Here is a 19,378-nt window from a genome sequence, read left to right on the forward strand (position 1 = left end):
GATAATAGCACGAAGAGCCAACTTGTATAATGATTAACATCATATGTGAATACTTTTATTTTTTTCTTTTAGCTTATTCTAAAGTACTTTTTAAAGGGACTCTGTGACTCAAGAAGTCATAAAAACACCGCAACACACAAACTTCCATATTTGTACATATCTATAAAAAGTAACATTAAAAATAAGTTGTTGTCTGGTACCTATTTTTAATAAGTTATAAAGTATCAATTGCAATGAGATCTTCTAAGGCATTTGTCATATTGCTGTTCCAGACTCCCTTTCTTTTCAGCTCCCTCCTACACATCTCATTATTTTAAATCTTAAGTCCTTGCAATAAGAGTTAACTCTTTGATATGACTCTATCACTTCAAAGAAAAACAAATCATAGGCCATGAAAACTGGAAAATGATTGCAAAATGACTCAGTAGAAGAATACTATCAAAGACAGGTAAAGTACTAGTGCCAAAACTTGCATAAGTAGTCATTCTGAGATAATAGATAAATATTATGGAAATTTTTCTGGTGTAGACAAGTCCAGAGCCAGATGGCTCTTAGTCTGGTAGAGCTGTAATGTAAACAGGTATGAGCCAGTCTGATAATAATATGAAAAATAAAATCTTTCTGGTGTAGTGGTCAAACTTCTAGCTTTCTAACTCCCCTGAAAAATTAAGGGGGATGGTAAACTTCTGTGTGCTACCTGGGGTGAGGGGAATAGTGTTTTTGTTCTGGGGAAAATGGATACATTTTTCCAAACATACGACACAGATATTGGGACAAAGTCTCTTTTATTAACTTTTCTAGCTCCAGAGACAGTTTAAAAAAAAAATCATCTTGCATTCATCTTAAAATAAAAGGTTTGCTAATATTTGCCTGTCTCCCTTCAGCAAATGTAGTATTTATAAAACTTAAAGATGGAAATGGTCAGACAATTGCCATCTGGGACCAGCACTGAAAGGGTAGTGGGGGAAGTAGCCATCTCACTCTAACTTTTAAGTCTAGAGGCTTGCCTCACTTTATGGGCAATTACTTGGAAGAAAACTCTTTTCTACCTATTGTCTATTTAAAAAAAAAAAGTCCTAATTGGTTGTTTCTTTAACCCTCAGCATCCCTCATGTATCATTGGGATGGTCTATTATTAAGTCAGTATGCAGTCTAGTAGCTGTATTGGTGCAGAGTGTAATGAATAGGACAAGAGGTAATGGCCTCAAGTTGTGCCAGGGAAGGTTTAGACTAGATACTAGGAAGCATTTCTTTACAGAACAGGTTGTTAGGCGTTGGAATGGGCTGCCCAGGGAGGTGGTGGTGTCCCCATCCCTGCAGGTGTTTAAGAGTAGGGTCGACATAGTGCTGAGGGATATGGTGTAGTTGGGAATTGTTAATGTTGGGTTGATGGTTGGACTGGATGATCTTCAAGGTCTTTTCCAACCTAGACAATTCTGTGATTCTGTGAAGCTGGCTGCAAAGCTGCTATCTGTGATGTGAGTTACTGCTGTGAAGGCCTACGTTATCACAACAGAATATTATTTGCTAGCAGCCCTTATCTGTTAATGAGCCATGGCGAGTTTAGGCCAGGCAGTAGTAGAAGTGATGTGGAAATGAACCAATATGTAAACCATGTCTTCATCTCTAATACCTTACTATCATGATTTATTAATACTCCAAAACATACTCTGTTTGTGGTCACTTCTCATTTGTACCACAGCCAGCAGTTTATATCTCCTCTGGTTTCCACCTGTCTACTTTCTTATCTGTCTCTATATGATGAACTGTCGTATTGTTTCATCTCTGTGCCAACCATATTTTTTGTGTTAAATCATTCCCTTTTCCTTCTCAGTTGTCGGGTTCAGTCATCTGTTCTTCCACCTATCTCCTCCTGCTTTTTCCTCTGTCTCTTGGTGGAGCTGCTCTTGCACTACATGGGACAAAACAAGCTGATGTTATTTTTGTCACTGCTAGCTCTCTCTTGCTGCATTCTGGTAGCTCTGAGCTAGAGATTATTTACCTGGATGGTTAGTTTTATGTTTCCTTAGAAACAACATTTGATAACTCAGAAGAATGTGACAAACTTCAAAATTTCATCTTCTCAGTCTTTTTATTTAAAGTAGGCCTGGAAATGCAACTTTTCAGGAGGCAGTTAAATTAGAATTACTTCTGCTTTAGTCCTTTGCTGCTCTTTCTCCTGAATTTGGTTGACTAATTAATAGCCCCAAAACTGGAGAGTTCCCTGAAGAACCTACTGAGAGTGAGTGTCAAAACCCTGAACTTTAAGCCTCGCCTTAAAACTTTTTCTGCCTTCACTGTGTGATCCATATAACAAGAGACCAAAGGTCTCTGAAGTTATTTGCCCTGAAGAAACTATTGATGGAGTTGAGGCTGCTATTGTAGGCTCCCCACAATGGACTTGTGCTTTTCTCTGTGTTCTTAAAAGCAGTCTTTCTACCCATTTGTTTTTTTGTTGCTGTTGTTGGCTTTCTTTTCCTCAGCCCTTCGTGAATAGAGGGTGGTGCCCTCTGTATTTCATGGGGTATAGAAAACTGGGCCTGCTGTCAGTAGAAGATAGTGTCTATAGTGCATCTTGTACAGGTTAGGTGACAGCTGGTTTGAACCCTGCTGAGTCAGTAAATGCAAGTATGTGCTGCTGTTGATGGCAGCAGTAAACATCTCTTGAGTTGCTTCTCATTTGCAGTGAACCTATGCCTAATGAAAAGCAGTGGATCTCAACACTGTAAGGGAAAAGCTTGCAGCTTTATAGGTACATATATAAAGCTGTAACCTATTGTCTCCTGGAATTGTTTTCAAACTAAGTACGATGTTATCCTTCTCTTAATAGCTATGTTGACACAGGAATCTTTTTTAACCGTTTTGCCTTTAACTCTGATGAAGTTTTAAAATAATTGATGCTGAAATATAATGTCACATTTGCCACCTCGGATATCTTGGTGTCACATTACTACAATTATCTAGAAAGTGTCAGGATGCACCCTCTGATTAGTTGAACTTGATAGCTCAGAATGTTTTAGAAATGAAGTTCCTTTGAAAGGGAATGGGAAACGCACTTAGGATTTTCATTATCTGTGACATCAGATGAGAGCATAACACTTGAGTTGGGAGGTGGAAAAAGATCATGTTATGCTTGTCATTGTCTTGACAAATATTCCTTGCCAGACACTTCTCTACTTCCTATCTGGAATTATGAAGACAAACAGAGTATTTCTGTTGCTGAAAATAACCAGTGAAATACAATAGATTTGCACAGCTGAGCTGAACAAATAGTTCAGCAATTTATCCCTTCCAATAATGCAGAAAAAACTGTTTTGGAAACATATCAGGAAAATGAGTCAAATCTATATAAAGAATATGAAAAAAATGGTATTATAGCCTACAGACTTTTTTTCTGAGACTTGACTTGTTGATGCTCAGAAAGCTTAGTTCTATGCAGTGGTGCATTTTCCACCTTTAGATGTGAAGACTGATGTACCTGTTTGGCATGGGGTTGGGGTTTTTTGTGGTGGAGCGGGTGAAGGAGTTTTTCATTCCTTTGTTTTTGTTTTTTTATGAGAAAATTCTACAACAGTGCTTACAGATGTCAATTAAAAGACTGGTTTAAATGGGGTTGGATGTGGTCTTTGCCCTTTCCCTGTTTGAGGAGAAAGGCTGCACATGTCTATTATGCTTTGTAGCTCATAAAATGAAACTATGAAAAAGTTATATCAGGCTTTCATCAAGGCAAAATTATTTTAAGGAACATTTGAGCTTTGGCTCAAGTACTGTAGCATTTAAAACAGATATAATCAATAGTAATACTGTTTAAAAACAAACAAAAAAATCAGTTCACGTGTAATCTACCATAATATTGTATAGTTTAATTTATAATTTTTAGGTGCTTTTCGAGTTTTAAACACTTTCCAAGTAATTGGTCTGTGGCAAGGCAAGAGTATGTTAAACTGTAAAATGGCTGACTTTAAACTTAAATAATTAGGAGTAACTTGAAAAAATACTTCATAAATGAAAAACAAAATGAGGGGTTTTAACTTCAGAATCAGCCTTTTCAGTCATATAGTAATGGAGAAAATCTGACTTATTTCACCCTGATTTTTAATAAGGCTCTCATTTATTCAAGTGAAGGATCATAAATGATGATGGATTATCTATTCATGGAGCAGAAGAAGGAAGGATCTTGGGGGATTAATTAGTAATTACAGTTAACCTGTGTTGCCTAAATAAGATGAATTTTTTCTAAGTGATTTTCTGCTCTGTTGGGATTTTCTCTAAGGAGATAGGACTATCATATCAGCAAATATCACTCCTTATTATGCCTGGATATCCGTCTGGATATGCACTATTCCACACAACTCAGTGGAAAACTGTCCTTCCTTTTCTTGTTCAAATGCACTTTTTCCACTGTGTCTCACTGTGAAATTAATTGATAACCACAAACTCTATTATATAGGGCTATTACTGAGTGACTTTTTCAATTAAGTCAGATACAGCTGAGGCATTTATCCCTTATGCTTTTGATTGTGTAGAAATTGACTTTTTGTAGCTGTAGTCTTAGAGGATTTCAACATGGATATAACTTTGGCATTTTAAGGGTACATAAATACATATATTAAAAACAACAGCAGCAACAAAACCCAAACCAATTGAACAAACCAACATGAAACCAAACCAAAAGGCAAAACAAACTCTGAAGGCTTGAGCAGGATTTGTGTACTTTAGTAAGGTAATCCTGGGAGAGTCTAGTTTATTAAAGCGAGGCAAACTTTAGAGGTAGCTTTTGCAAATCTTATCTTTCAAATTATTTGTTTCAAAAATTAGCTTGTTAGATGAGTGGTTTTCTATTTTGCTTACACGATTCATATTTCAGATTCGGTGTTTTCTGCATGAGAATGATTTGGCCTTTGCCTCTTACTCTGTTTTGTGCATACATGTGAAGAGCAGTTAATCCTGATTGAGTTATAAAACTTCCTTTCTTTGAAAAGGTCACTATAGATAATAACTTCATGTAGATGGTATCCCATTGAAATAAGAAGCATCAAACATAAAGAATAATGCATGTACCAAGTGAGCAGAGCAAGTCTTAGGTCCTCAGATGACTTTCTCCTGACTTGTCTGATAACAGTGTTAATTCTAAGGAACAGCTAAAGCAGGCAAGCAGGTCTTGCTCACAGATGTGAAACTAGTTGGATCATTCCAGTCCCTTCACAGGGAGCAGTAGAATAGCAGGTTGATTGCAGGAAGAATTTTGTACCATTCTCATTCAAGCTTTAAAATTGGCATGGAACAGACTATAATCACTTTTTCCATTCTCTGGTTCTTGTGTGCATGAATGGTTTTCAAAGTTTTTAAAATGTTTTTGTTTTATTGTTGTGGTTCCCCCCCCGCCCCGGGAAAGACAGTAACACAGTGTTCTGGGTTTGAGAATTTAGGTGCAAAGCATTCTTTTTCTCTTTTTAGGACTATATGCTATAACATGTTTGGAGCAATTCTACAGCTGTAACAGTGAAAGGCAGGTGACTCATTTCTGATAAAACAGTCTTCATGAGGGAAAAACTTGTGGAAACTGGAGCAAAAATAATTGCTAGAATGGTTCTAAATTGTTCAAACTTGGAATCTTTGGAAACCAAACTTATCAAACAATCAGGATGCTGTGAATATGATGACTTAGTAGAGTCTCTCTGTGGCAGCTGAGGAGAGGCTCCCATAGATATAGAATGAGGTGAGATTAATAGGAATACTGGATCAACTGAGATTTAGCTTCTGTAGGCAAACAGGGTTTGTACTCACTACTTGAAGCTTTACAGCCCATATGTTTGTGAGCTGAAGAATTGCCAAGAATTGAACATTTCACCTTGGCTTCCCTTTGTGTTTCCCTGTCTTTCCATTTCCACGCAGTTGCATGCGCTTCCCATGACTCTATCATACTTTCTTAGCCACATCTAGCCCCCAGCAAACTCTAGTTTTGCATGTGTCATTTTTAATTGCATTTGTTACTCTGTGTTCCTTTCTTCACATCCTATTTCTCCCATATGATTGCACTGGGAGCAGCTAGATTACCTGCTGCTCTGTCTGTGATGCCTAGGACAATATAGTCCCATTAGTGGTTGATGCGTAACCATGTTTAGAGTAGAAATGAAGGCTAATAGTAGAGAGGCAGCAAAAAATGTAGTTTCACTTGAATAGCAGAATACCTTAAGGAGAACTGCAGAGTTACTGTGGTGTGAGAGGGGAAAAATGTGTTTACCATCATGTCTTCAATCACTGCCTCTCCATTTATACAGAATACACTGAACTCTTCCAAAATAATTTCACTTGTCTCTTTCTTAGTTATAGAATTTTTTAAACTACTTTTCATAGCTATGTTTTATCAGAGAAATGTGTTCTTATGAACTTTCTAGTTTTCTAATAGAATGTTTTGTTCTGAGAACATTTTTAATTTAAATTTATGTAGTAGTATACAAACGTTATAATTGATACTACAAAAAGAAAACCTCCCAATAGATTACTGCTTTTCAGTTTTGTACTTTGGCTTTACGTAACTACAGATTATTTGTACTTTTGGTGGCAGAAGTTTTGTTTCTGTTCCACACCAACTGTGCAGCAGTTCACACATCTTCAAGGTTGCACCTCTAAAACCTGTACATTCAACCTGGAGAAAATCTGCTAAGAGCAAGAGCAGCCTCAGGTGTGAGCAAAACAAATGAACACACAAAATAAGAGAAGAGATGCTCATGGGCATATGTATGCTTTTCTTATGTTACTTTCTATTTTAAAACAGCAGTGGCCTCAGTTATTCAGGGCACCATTTTCTGAGTGATGGTGATATCGATTCTTTTAGAATTCACTGCTTGAAGGAAGCAGAGGGAGGAGAGTTGATTAGAGAATAAATATGCTTTTTTTTTTTTTTAATTCCCCTCTGTAAAGGGGGAGCTGCAGTGGGAAGCACAACAATAGACAAGGAGGGCAGCCAGCTGGCCTTTACCAGTGCCCCAGACAAATTCAGCCTGTCCTTGAAGCCTGCAGTAGCCTGCCTGTCTGTTACCATTAGACGGGATCTCAAATGTGCATATTTATATTAAAAGTAGGTGAAGACCACAGTGAAGACATAAGAGAGCAGCTCTGCTGGTTCCATAAAGCTATTGAACAGGCTTATATTTCTGCTTAAATAACTTTGGAACTCTTAATCACATATAGTTATTCTGAGATTTGTTGATGAATTTTTGCCTTGCACCTTTTATTGTTTCTGCCATCAATCATAGAATCCCAGATCATCATGGGTCAGACCACTTCACTGTGGAACCTCTACTTGCTCGGTCCATCGCTTGTTTTCAGTTTGGAGGTTGTAGCATAAATTGTTATGATACAGAGGTTATGGTAAGAAGATGTGTTTTTCCCACCTCATTGGCAGCAATACTTTGACCCCATACCGAGCAGAGTACATACCACTGACTATATTCCATTTTTAGAGTAGGATTACAAGGCAGAATTTCTCATCTTAGTGTCATTTAAGGTATCTTGTTTTAGCAACAGTCATACTAATTTTCTCTATATAAAGTGAGTACCTTTTTGGACTGTAGAACATACCCAATGAGGTTGTTAACTGGTGTTTTTCTTTCCTACTTTGGGATTGTTTAGTGTAATATTAGCACTGTGGTATTGTTTGTTACCTGAGTCATTGTTGGTAAGTCTTTCTTTTCAGAGATGACTGCATTGACACAACTTCTGTTGTTTAATATGTTGTCCTCAGAGATTATTTAAAGCTGGTGGGGAAAATATAACTTCAAATGTGGTTGAGGTGTTAACACTTCTGCTGGGGTCCAACCTGAAGCTATTGCTCTTGAAAAGGACTACTGTAGCACTGATTTATTTTTATTTTTCTTTGGGTTTTTTTAGACTCTATTCTGTACACATTTTATTGCACTTGTTTTATAAAGGCACAAAGGTGCCTTTGCTGCGGCAGATCTTGTTGCTGTGGTAAAACACAGGAAAACTCTAAGAAAGGCCAAAACTTTCCTTTTTGTTTCAACAGTGCTACAGTGCCCAATGTCGAGAGGCACCTTCTGTCACTGGAGCAATCTTTTTTCTATAAATATCTGTAACAATTTCATTTTATCAGGTTATTTTAATTGTAGCTTATCTGATGGGAGAATAGAGATACCAAATGCATATGTTCTCTCAGTAGCTCAGTTGAAAGGGCTAAAAAATATTTTATTCTACTAAGCTTTCTTCAGCCTTTCTTTTTCTACTGTTGAAATTACTGTTTTGTATTTTCAGCTTCTGCATGTTAGCCTTTACAGAAAGTCCCACTACTTGTTAAATCTGTGGATGAGTAAAGGCTGTGATAGAATGGTGATCTGGTACTGGGAGATGTGCAAACGTGCTTATTGAATTAAAAAGAAAACAAATAAAAAATGTCTTCTATCCTACTAAACTGATTCCGAGGTTTGAGATTTTGCTTCTATTTGGAAATATACCAAAGAAACCTTCTCAGTAATTATTTTGGAATAACTGTTTTAGTTTCAACCAAAACAGTTACTTTGAGGTAACTATTCCAGTAAAATTCCAAGTGTTAATAAACAGAAGTTTGTAATTTTGTTCACACAAGTTACACTTCCACAATTAGCATTCTGTTTGCCTTCTTGGTTGCTTTTTCCACATGTTCTTATTGGTGTCACCAAAAAAGACTTTTTATACTTAATTTGCTGTGGCCTTGGGGAGACCTGCCAGGCAAAGGTTCTGAAAACTTTTATCAATTTTTGGAAAGAAAAAGACTTAAATCTTAACAGTGAAACTAAAGACAAAACAAACAAACTCAAGCAGAAAACAGTTCATTGACAGCTTCGTTCCTGTTAAAATCCAGGTATGCTGTAAAAATTAAAGAATCAGCTGTAACTTAACTACCATGTAGCAAAATTATTCTGGAAGGAAGGGTTTTCTCCCACTTTAGTGATCATATAATGACAGCAGGTGAATGAGAGGGTTTTTAAAAGCTCTCTTGAAACCTAAAATGGTCACCTTACTGCTGTGACTAATTTTTTCAGTGTCGTGTATTATTTCAAATTGCTGAGCGTGGAACCTTCTGTTATTTTTCTCAGTTTTTACTTAATTGGCTTTTCCTTACATGCAGTGTATATTTTTCCCTTCTGAATTGTCTTCTAGAATATGGTGTTTTCTAACTGCTGTCTTGCTATCCTAACAGTGATGCTGTGGGAGGAAAGTCAGATGTATTCTTTGGTATTAACAGAGGAGGGGAGAGAAAGCTCTCGTTTTAATGAAAATATTTTGCTTCTAGAACTTTTTGTCTGTTTGTTCTTCCCTTTTCTACATGTCATCACTGAAGTGCTTGGCCCTGCTCTGATGTCGATGAGTGGTGAAACTGTTGTGTAGCTGTTGTATTTGGCTCTCCACACTTGAGCTTACTTGTGAGTTGGCTTTTTTTTTTTGGATACTAGAAGAATAAGATTTAAGCTTCCCATGGGAGAGATGACATGGGAAGTAATCTGAAAGTTGGAGCTTGCAAGGTTTGGGGCATGTGGAGGAGAGCTGTGAGGGTCTCTATGGGACACGAAGTATGTATAAAGTGGCTTTGAACTGGTGACGTGGGGAGATTAGGTCTAGGTATATATTTATTTATTAGGTAATGATTCACATTTTCGATGTATTTAGTTGCAATTGTCAGTGTGTCCTACAAAATAAGAATTGGGGGGAAAAAAACCCTGAAATTTTGCATTCATTAGCATAAAAACTTAGTTGGCTTTTCATGAATAAAAGATGTCAACTCTGAAACATGGCACATGGATAATTTCTAGGTAGAAGATATTCTCCCTTACCCTGCCTTCAAGCTGTAGACAGACAAAAATAAAAATGCAATATTTTTCTTACTAAACACTTCTGTGCGAAACCCAAAGTGCCAAGACCCCTTCAACCCATCCTCTCTATCCTCTGCATTTCTGAGGATTGCAGGACTGGGCTTGCACTTTGGTAACACTGCAGTCACTGTCACATCCAGCTCTTACTTTGCACAGGCTTAGGTTGATGCACATCACATGGGCATGTCCCCGCTTTTGTTCCTGCAGCTGGTTCTCCTTGGTGTGCAATTCTGCTTGGTGGGTGCAGGGAATCACCCGTGTGATCCCAGTAGTAGTTTGAGAATCCATGAGAGTTGATGACAGTGGTACTGTTAAACTACTGACTTATTTAATTACATATTTATTTTTAACTTGGGTGATCAACAGTGCAAAAAGTGACTACATGTCTTAATTCTTCGCACAAATGCAATTTGAATAATAGATGTTATTTCTTTCATTAGGAAAATGGGTTCTTAACTGTCATGGTTGGTATGGTTCTCCCTGCTACTTCCCCAGCGATGCTCCAGCAGATTCAGTGTGTGCTTTTTGGTGTGCTTTGCTTAGCTAGCATTTACTTTGACATGATGGAAACTTTTCTCAGAGAGAAGAACAATATCCTCATAAATAGCAGGGAGCATTGTGATAAATCAGCAAGAGCACATTTACCAGAATTGTTAAGCTCTTCAGTGCAGACTGTTTCTGCATCTCCTGATGCCTAGAGCTAGCAGGAGCTCTCATTTTATTTCTATTTTACTTTGAACACTTGTCACTTTGCCTGTTGCTCCTTCAAAGCTATTGCTTTTCAGGGAGACAAGGTCATTTGAAGACACTCTCCTTTCTGACAAGAGCTGAGTCTAAGGACCTCAGAACTGGGCTATGAGCAGAAGGAAGCATGAAGTGAAAAATCACTCTTCTTAAAACCTTTCAGATGCCTACCAAACTGTGAATGTGTCACAGGAGTTGCCAGACTAAATATGACCATGTTTCATTTTAAACACAATCAAATAAAAGCTTTTACCAATCTTGGACAACACATGATTTTTTTAAACTTAGTTTAAAGGAAAAAACAAGTTGGCAATCACGACAACAGAAAAAGCTCCAGAATCTTTGTTATTCATGATAAATGTATGGGTTTACTAAAATAGAGGAGGTTGGCAAAGCTGAATTCCAATCAAGACAGTAATCATAGTATATAGACAACTCCGTTCAGGAAGCTGATTAGTCAATCAAAATGCAAATAATTTGCAATCTGCATAATATCTTGAAGTATTTGGTTTATGGATACTTTTAGCAGAGTTCCCTTAAAACATTCACTGTGTTTGCATTTGAAAGCGTGTGGTTTGTAGAAGGATTAGTGAATGAAAGTGGTGTGATGTGATTTGTCTGGTAGAGGGCAAGCTGTTTCTTTGAGCCTTTGTGTAGCCTCTATGTGTATACAGCTCTTTAGCTCACAGGCCTGTACCTGTTCTCTCAAATAAAATTGTATCCACTGTACTCGGAGTTCTTGGCTCACAGCTGTCCTGTGAGACCTGAGCAGATCCAACTGGGTTTTGTTTCATTACAGAAATCTCTTTTGGTTCTGTCAGTGGGGCTATAGAAATAAATGACTATTTTCCTTCCCCCTTATCAGCCTTATATCTGCTGTGGGGTGAAGAAAAAGAAATCAAGGCAGGTACTCAAACCAGATTTGAATCAATCTACGTTTGTGCCCTGAGCTGGTGTCATGAAACCTGTTTTTTTTACATGTGGAACAACTTATGTTAGTGCACTTGCAAGTAAAAACAACTATGTTCTTAGTGCTGGAGAAATAGGCTGCTCTTCTGTGCAATAATCTAGTAGTGAAGGTATCCACCTGGCAAGTGGGGAACTTGAAATCATGTCCTTCCACCACCCAGGAAGATGCCCTAACCTCCTATTAGAGCTGTCCTATCTTGTGTAAAAGAATTAAATAGCTAATGAGATAGTACAAGAGAAGAATAGCTCTTTAGCCTGCCGGCAAGGATGCACCCTTGAGTTAGGACACAGGGTTTTTTCCTCTCTGCTCCAGTGATTTTATTATGTATTTATTTTCTCTACAGACCTTGGCTTGCATACAGAAAAAACATCTCTCATTAGACTACATTGTGTATGTTTGGGGAAGGTAAACAAGCATAAAGGCAAAGCATTGATACTGAAAGGAAGCTTTGCCAGGACACCTTACTGCGTCGCTGTGGTCAGGACATTTCCAGGATAGGGAGGATGTGGGACCAAATCCAGTCAAGCAGAACTGAACTCATAACCCCGTCAATATGCATGACTGCCTCAGTCGAAGGACTTTCAGGTACCCAGGGATAGCACCATTGCTAGTGGCCTCTTCAGAAAGAGCAACTACATGTTTCTGGAAAACTTGCCATTGACAGTGATCAGTGTAAAAGTATGGTAAGCAAGGATTGTCTACTCAATATTGATCAATGCTTATTTGTCTGTGGAGCAAATAAATTTATCATATAAATATAGAAGTACTATTATAATCCCTTGTACTCTTTTCCCTATTTGCTTTATCTCACTGAATTAGGTGCAGCTTGTCCCTATGTTTTCCTCACAAGGGTTGCGACTGTATGAGATGGGCTCTTTCCTATGCCTCTGCAAGAGTTTTCTCCCTGTACCTGAAAGTCAGGGCTGACAACAAAGCCCATTCATTTGTCTTTGGTTCTGAGGACCTGGTTTGTGCATCTCTGCAGCAGCCTTGTGGCAAGAGACTTGGTTTATTGAGCAATGTGGACTGGATTGAGGCTGTTATTTACCTTTCTATGGTTTATGTTGATATTTTTTTTTTAAACTGGAGTTTAACTTTTTTAATGGGCAGTGTGTCAGTAATTGTAATATGAGACTAGTTACCTCCTGTGTATCTTGTGCTTTGGAGCACATAAGTTGCAAGCTAACAAAGAGTAAAAATTCCCTGCTTAAGATGACAGACACTTAACCCAGTCAGTCTGTCTCCAAGGAGCACTGTCTACTGTTGAATGATCTCCCAAGTCCTGTGCGTAGGCACCAAATGCTGTCCTTTATATCTGCTGTATTACTTACTAGGCAGTATTTTAAACTAGACATAAGCACTTATGTATATAAAATAGAAACAAAACATTTCTTCTTCAAAAATACCTCTACTATCAGCTAATTTCAGCCCTTTCAGAAGGGCCAGCTCTTTCTTTATTCCATCCCCCATTGTACAGATTACTGCTTGAAGGCTTTCGAACATTGATTCTCTGGTGGTTCATTCATTATGTTGTCTCCTTTCTTACTGACAGGCAGTTTCCAAAATGCTGAGCAGCACTGCTGGTAAAGTAACTAGAATCCTTGCCTACTTATGATGAAGGGAGAACATGATCAAACTCTATGTTCTGGATTTCTTGTTTTGAATATTATAATAATTTTTGTGTGTTAGTGTGGTGGGGAGAGGGACTAAAAGAAGTTAAAGTTTGGGGAAACTTACATAGTCCCACCAATGAATACTGACATCGTGAGTCAAACCCTGGCTCTGCTTAAGTGATCTGGGAATTTTGACATTGAGTTTTGTCAGACTGGAATTTCTGTGTCAGTACTTGAAACCAGAGGAAATTTGGTTTAGCAAAGGTTCTCTTTTTGCAAAAATTCCTATTTTAAATTATTCTCATGAAGACTGGCAATTACTAGTCTAAATATAACTAATTGCTTAAATAGAAAACTCAGTCTAATGAGCAGATAAATGAGCATGAACATAACCGTTTATTTGGACAGTGCCATCTAGTTGTTGTAAAACGTAGCAGGTTTTTCTTGTAAAATTTAATTACCATGGCAAATCACAGCTCTATAAAAAACCTTCAGCATAATTTAAACCTGTCTTCATCCATTATCCAAACAGTTATTTCTCTGAAAAGAGACTATTAATGTAAATCAGTGACTGTCTTAATGGAATTTGTGGAGCTGGCTGTAATGTGACTTTTTTTTCCCTGTAGTATGCTTCAATAGGAAGACTTTATTTACAATATAAAAGGTAACCTGGTTTTGCCAGAGCATCTCTCCATCTCTTCATCCTAAATCTTCTCAGTAATCTTTCTCCACCACAGTTCTCACTGATAATAATTTACCAAATCTAAGTTATCTGAGACATTCTTAATATATCTGTGCCCAGACCTTCCAGGGTCAATAATAAATTCAGATTTTTCAGTCATACAGAAGGAGGTCAGGCATCAGTAACTTCTAAGGAATTTAAAAACTTCAATGGTATTTACCGTTTCTTTGGCACTTGCCTTGCTATATGCCTTATTCTTGGTTTGAATATTGAGAAAATATTTAATATAATGATTGCTTTCTGCCCAAGACTGCGGTCTTCTCTATTTTTAATAACTGAGTAATCTTGTCTTGAATATGATGCCAAAGAAAGATTAGCAACACAGAAGTTACTTATTGAGAAAGGAAGCCCTGAGTTGGTGGAATAAATGTTATAGGAAATGTCAATATCAGTGAATATATTGGAAGACTGAGGTCTCTAAATTTCTTTTTCTCCCCTGTTTATTTTCTGTCACACCTATAACTGAATGTTTTCTGAACCTTCAGCTTATAGTTGAGAGTCTTTTTGTGACTTGTTAATTCACTGAGTGGTAGTCTGCAATAGAGAGATGTCTATTTGGTAACATTATTAGATTGCCTTTCCCCCACCCTCTTTTCAGAGAATTCATCATATACTTTGTCCCACAGAATCCTTAATCCAAAAAAAAAAAGGCAAACAAAAATCACCATTTATTCACTCTGTTTCTTAGTAGCCCTTTTCTTTTTTTTTTTCCCTCCACCTAAATTGAGTGGAATGTAATATGTTGAACAATTTTTTTCCTTGAGGGAAAACTTAAGGTAAAAAAGATTCAGCAGGCACCTCTAGTATTCAAGGGAGTTATTGAGTAGAATGGTTTCTGGGATAATAGCTGCTTAACTGAAAACATCTTGCTCTTAAAATAATCTCTTTGTATAACACTATGAGCTCAGTGCAGAGGACCATATAGTTCCCTAGGACTGTCTCTAAGAGCAGTCAGTAGTGGATTTGTTGGGCAGAGCATACTACAGTCATCACTTTGCTTCTAGCAATTTGTAGAAGCTGTGATACATGTATTTGATAGAAGGCAGACCTGAAAATGGGACTGCTCATGAGATGGAGCACTTTTTACCCCAGTGACTTTTTTATTTTTATTTTTTTCCTGAAGCAATCTGAATCACAGTAGCATGCCAGGGAGGAAAATCCATGTGCTAAGAAATAAAGCCGTTATGCAGGAGCTTTATTCACACAGTTTGGTAAAGGTTGAAATACTCTTCCCTGAAAGCTCTGTGTTGCAAAGCAGTTCACAGAATCATGTAGGTTGGAAAGGACCTTGAAGATCATCTAGTTGCATGTAAGAGAACAGATAATCAGTGTCACCTCTTCTTTGGCCTTGTGATCTTAGAGCTTGGGTTGCTCAAGGTCTGGAAAAGAAATTGTACTTAAGACATCTCACTGAGAATCAGAGGGGGAGGACAAGATGTTAGCAGACTGCCTTACCTGAAACTTCTGTGGTGAGTTCTGGAAAAGTTATGTCTTCAGCCAAGAGAATTGTTTGTGTAGATGTGAATGACTCTGGAAAGAGTTATATCCTTCTCTTTAATTTCTGTCCCCTAAGGGAAACAGTAAATCATGATCAATATCACTGTGCTCACAAGAATCCTATTGAAGTTGCAGGTATGCGGACAAAACTGGTAGTATCATAGCTTGGTTTCTTCTGGGTGGTATATTTGTACCAAGCATGCCTCTACCGGTTCATTTGTGTTCATCTCCATTTAATATTGGGCCATTCCTGTCCCAGCAAAAAGCTCCCTTGGTAATGTGATTCTAACCTGCATTGTTCTGAAATCTTGCTTTCACAAGTATTTAACTTGTAGTAATAGTTCCTGATGTCTAATTAAGCTGCACAGTCTAAGCTGAGGTGTTCTGCAGGCTTTTGGAGGAGGTCAGAATTTACTGGGGTGCTGGAAATAACTAGTCGGTCTGCAGTAGAGCTTGAAAAGGTAAGAGTAGTTTTACTGATAACAACCCATTAGAAGTAGTCTGGAGCAAAGATTCATTGTGCACAATTATAAGTACAGACAACACTTATTCAGTACAGATAGTCAGAGACTGTTAAGATATAGGAGCAAATAGTTATGGTTTGAACTAAGTCACTTTGGTGACTTCAAGATCATTACTAGTATACTCAAGTGTCTTCAGTGATTAGGAACATGATTCTTCCTATGTGGCAGTGTCCTTTAGATAAGGTATAAATTTTCAATGGCACTGTTCAAGGGTGTCAAAAGACATGTTCTCTGGCTTCTGCTTGTTTAACTCCTGGGTAGATGCAGTCACAGCATCTTTAAAAAAAAAAAAAATCCAAATTATAAATTACTTTGAGTTAGAGGTAACCTAAGGCTGAAAAAACCTGTTTTCTTCACACATCACAGAACTTGCCAGTTAAAAGCTATTCACATTAGAAACTTTCTTATAGTCTTATGCAGAACTTGAATAGGAGGACAAAAAGAAGAAGCCATATTGTCATCTGAAGCATATGCAGAGAAATCTAGTTGCTTTATCAGAACATGCATAACAACAGCTGGTGCTGTAGAGCATGTGGGTTCCACAGAGGCATCGATTGACAAATTCTGAATCAGATTTTGTATTTGTAGTTACTTCCCAGTAGGATAAATCTATTAGTATTTATGATGATGATTTTTCATGTAGTTATTAAAAAATACAGGAATGTCAAACTATTACAGCAGGATTCAAAACTTCTCAGTAGGGTTTGTTAATTTTTGGTTATTGACATGAAGATTGCAGAGCTGGGGAGGGATTCAGGGCAAGGTGTAACTCTTTTGAGATGATGTTATTTCCCATATCTGTTTTTGACAAGGAGCATAATAATCCGGAATATATAATCCAGCCTGTGTGCCCCTGTTCTAACTTCAGAAGTGGCTTCTGTTCCTAAATCATGCAGGTCCTTTTGAAAAATCTTATTTTCCATCAGTAATATAAAAATAATAATAATATACAAGACCTTCGTTCACTCAGGAGTTGAGGCTACTTCTAATCATTCTAGATGAGAAGAGGAAAAAGGGAGGTTTGAAGTATGAATAATTAATTTCTTGTTTTAAATGGATGAGCATTCATAGTTATATTTAATTGACAAAATTTATTTTCAATACATGAATGTCTTGACAAAATTTGTTATTTGCTTGTATAAAGCAGTGTGAGCAATACATGCCATCGGAGCTCAGCTTCCTGCTGGATCCCAGGTGACTGTGCTGTCAGCTGGCCCTCCAGATGGCACAGATCTCGAGATGATGACATGTTGGTTTATGAAGTGGAAAGTGTAATTACTGTGTTAACAATGCATAATGTTAGATTTACTGTTGGTACTAAAGCTAGAGAAGTTGAATAAAACATCACTAAAATCTCTCTCGGGGAAAAGACAAATGCTTTAATCCATGAAGAATGGCTTCACTGTCATCCTTAAAAATTTTCAAGTGTTTCTCAAAAGTGTTTTTACTTCATATCCATCAACACAGGAAATAATGCACTGTGAACAGAAGCAAAGACTCTTATCCTTTCTCCAATCTTTTAATGACTTGTTTAATGGAGTCAGTTTTGAACACAACCATCTGAATGCCACTGAAAGAATAAAAATGGCAGGTGAATGTGAAGGTCAATTGCATTTGAGACACCTGTACAACCCATTTAAACTGTTAACTCTGAGGTACTGACAGAATGACCCAAGATTGCAAACATGACCTGTGACTCTACAACTAGCCTAGGTCACCCAAATAAATTCTTAATGCTTTTCTAATCTCTTTATCTCTTGAAATTCTTGGTACACTATCAAGTGATGCATTACTAAGAAGACAGTAATACAGTATTTTATAACTATGCATATAATATATAAATAGATATAAATTTCCAGCTTTCTTGTTGAGCTATTTGGTAAAAAACCCAAACATTCCTCTGAGACACTCTACAGACAGTTATTAGGTGTTAATAATAGTGTCACCACTGGTAAAGTTTAGTAAGGTTACTGCAAGTAAGAGCTACCTTAAGATTGCTTGGATTTTAAAATTTTAAAAATCTTTAATTATGGTGCATACTGTGTGTAGGGGGTAAAAAAAGTACCAGGTGAAACCTCTTGGTTGATGATATGTGTATCTATTTTGATATTTTGAGCTTAAATAGGATAAATAATGAGAATAATAATTTTCTGTCAAAGACAACAGTGATTAATAGAGAGATTGGTGGAGACAATATTGGCCAAAACCTCAGATGGCAACATCTCTTCAGCGCAAATGGAAGTATATAAGCCAAGCCATTTTTAGTTCATAAATTTGCTACCAGTTGCCTCTTGGATAAATTTTAAGGTAAATCCTTACTACAGTACAGTGTGTAGGGTTAGAGAAGCTGAATGCATTTATATTGTCCTCCTCTCCAGAGAAAGACAGGTGGGTACCTTCGTATTTACTGAAGTAGAAGGAAGACAGGCAATAATTTAAATTTCCACCTAGGTAATGAAAGCTCTGAACTAATGCTAATGTATGCTAAGTTAATGTAGCATGTTTGCTACATTAATGATGACTGTGATGAACAGTGATGAATGTGATCATGGAGATGGGTCCCAATAGTCAAGTGTCAGCCCTGTTCACCTCTTCATATCTGTACTTGCTTGCTTTTCTGCACATGGAAATGGGATAGCTGGATAGATAGTAACAGTTGTGTGCCTGCAGGTGTCTACAGGACTGATGTCTAAAAGCCTGAATTGTATTATCACCACTGAAGTTAAATGTATTTAAAATAACTATAAGAATACAGGATTTGGCAATGAAATAATTCCATTCTGAAAAACAACCTAGTATATTGAAAAAAGGAATCGTATTTCCCAAATATTGTGTAGTTACTAACTTTGTGGGCTTGTTCTTCCAAGACATGATTCTCCTTGGAGTAGCGGTCCTGGAGTCCAGAATACATAGTAAGATTTTGAAAGTGACTCTCATAATGAATCATATGAATAACTAGGGTCAAAGTGATACTTCTCTTGTTTTGCTTTCAGGCAGCTGATATTAAGTGCATTGTTCTATTCTGAAGATATTACTTCATGTAACTTATAAGTATTACATCTTTGCCGCCATTCTATTTTCAAGTGCATAAATTTCTTACACTGACTTATCGGAACTATTCCTCTAATGGGAAAAAGAAGACTGTAGGCAACAAACTGAATGGAATGTCTTATTTTAGCTATTTCCTTGCACTTTGTCTCCATACTTGAAAAATTTTCATTGGTGTTTGGTTTTATAATAGCTGCCCTGAAAAGCATCAAAATATTTGTGGTTTGGTTTCCTAGTTGTTAAGATTTGCAGCTGATGAGAGAATTTAAGGAGCCATCTATCCATTGTGTGGAGCAGATCTTCTTTTGAAAATAAACGCTAATCTCCCTTGAACAAATGCTGATGATACCATCTCAATTTCACAATTTTAG

The sequence above is a fragment of the Strix aluco genome, chromosome 7 (assembly GCF_031877795.1).
Source record: "Strix aluco isolate bStrAlu1 chromosome 7, bStrAlu1.hap1, whole genome shotgun sequence".
Taxonomy (NCBI): Eukaryota; Metazoa; Chordata; class Aves; order Strigiformes; family Strigidae; genus Strix; species Strix aluco.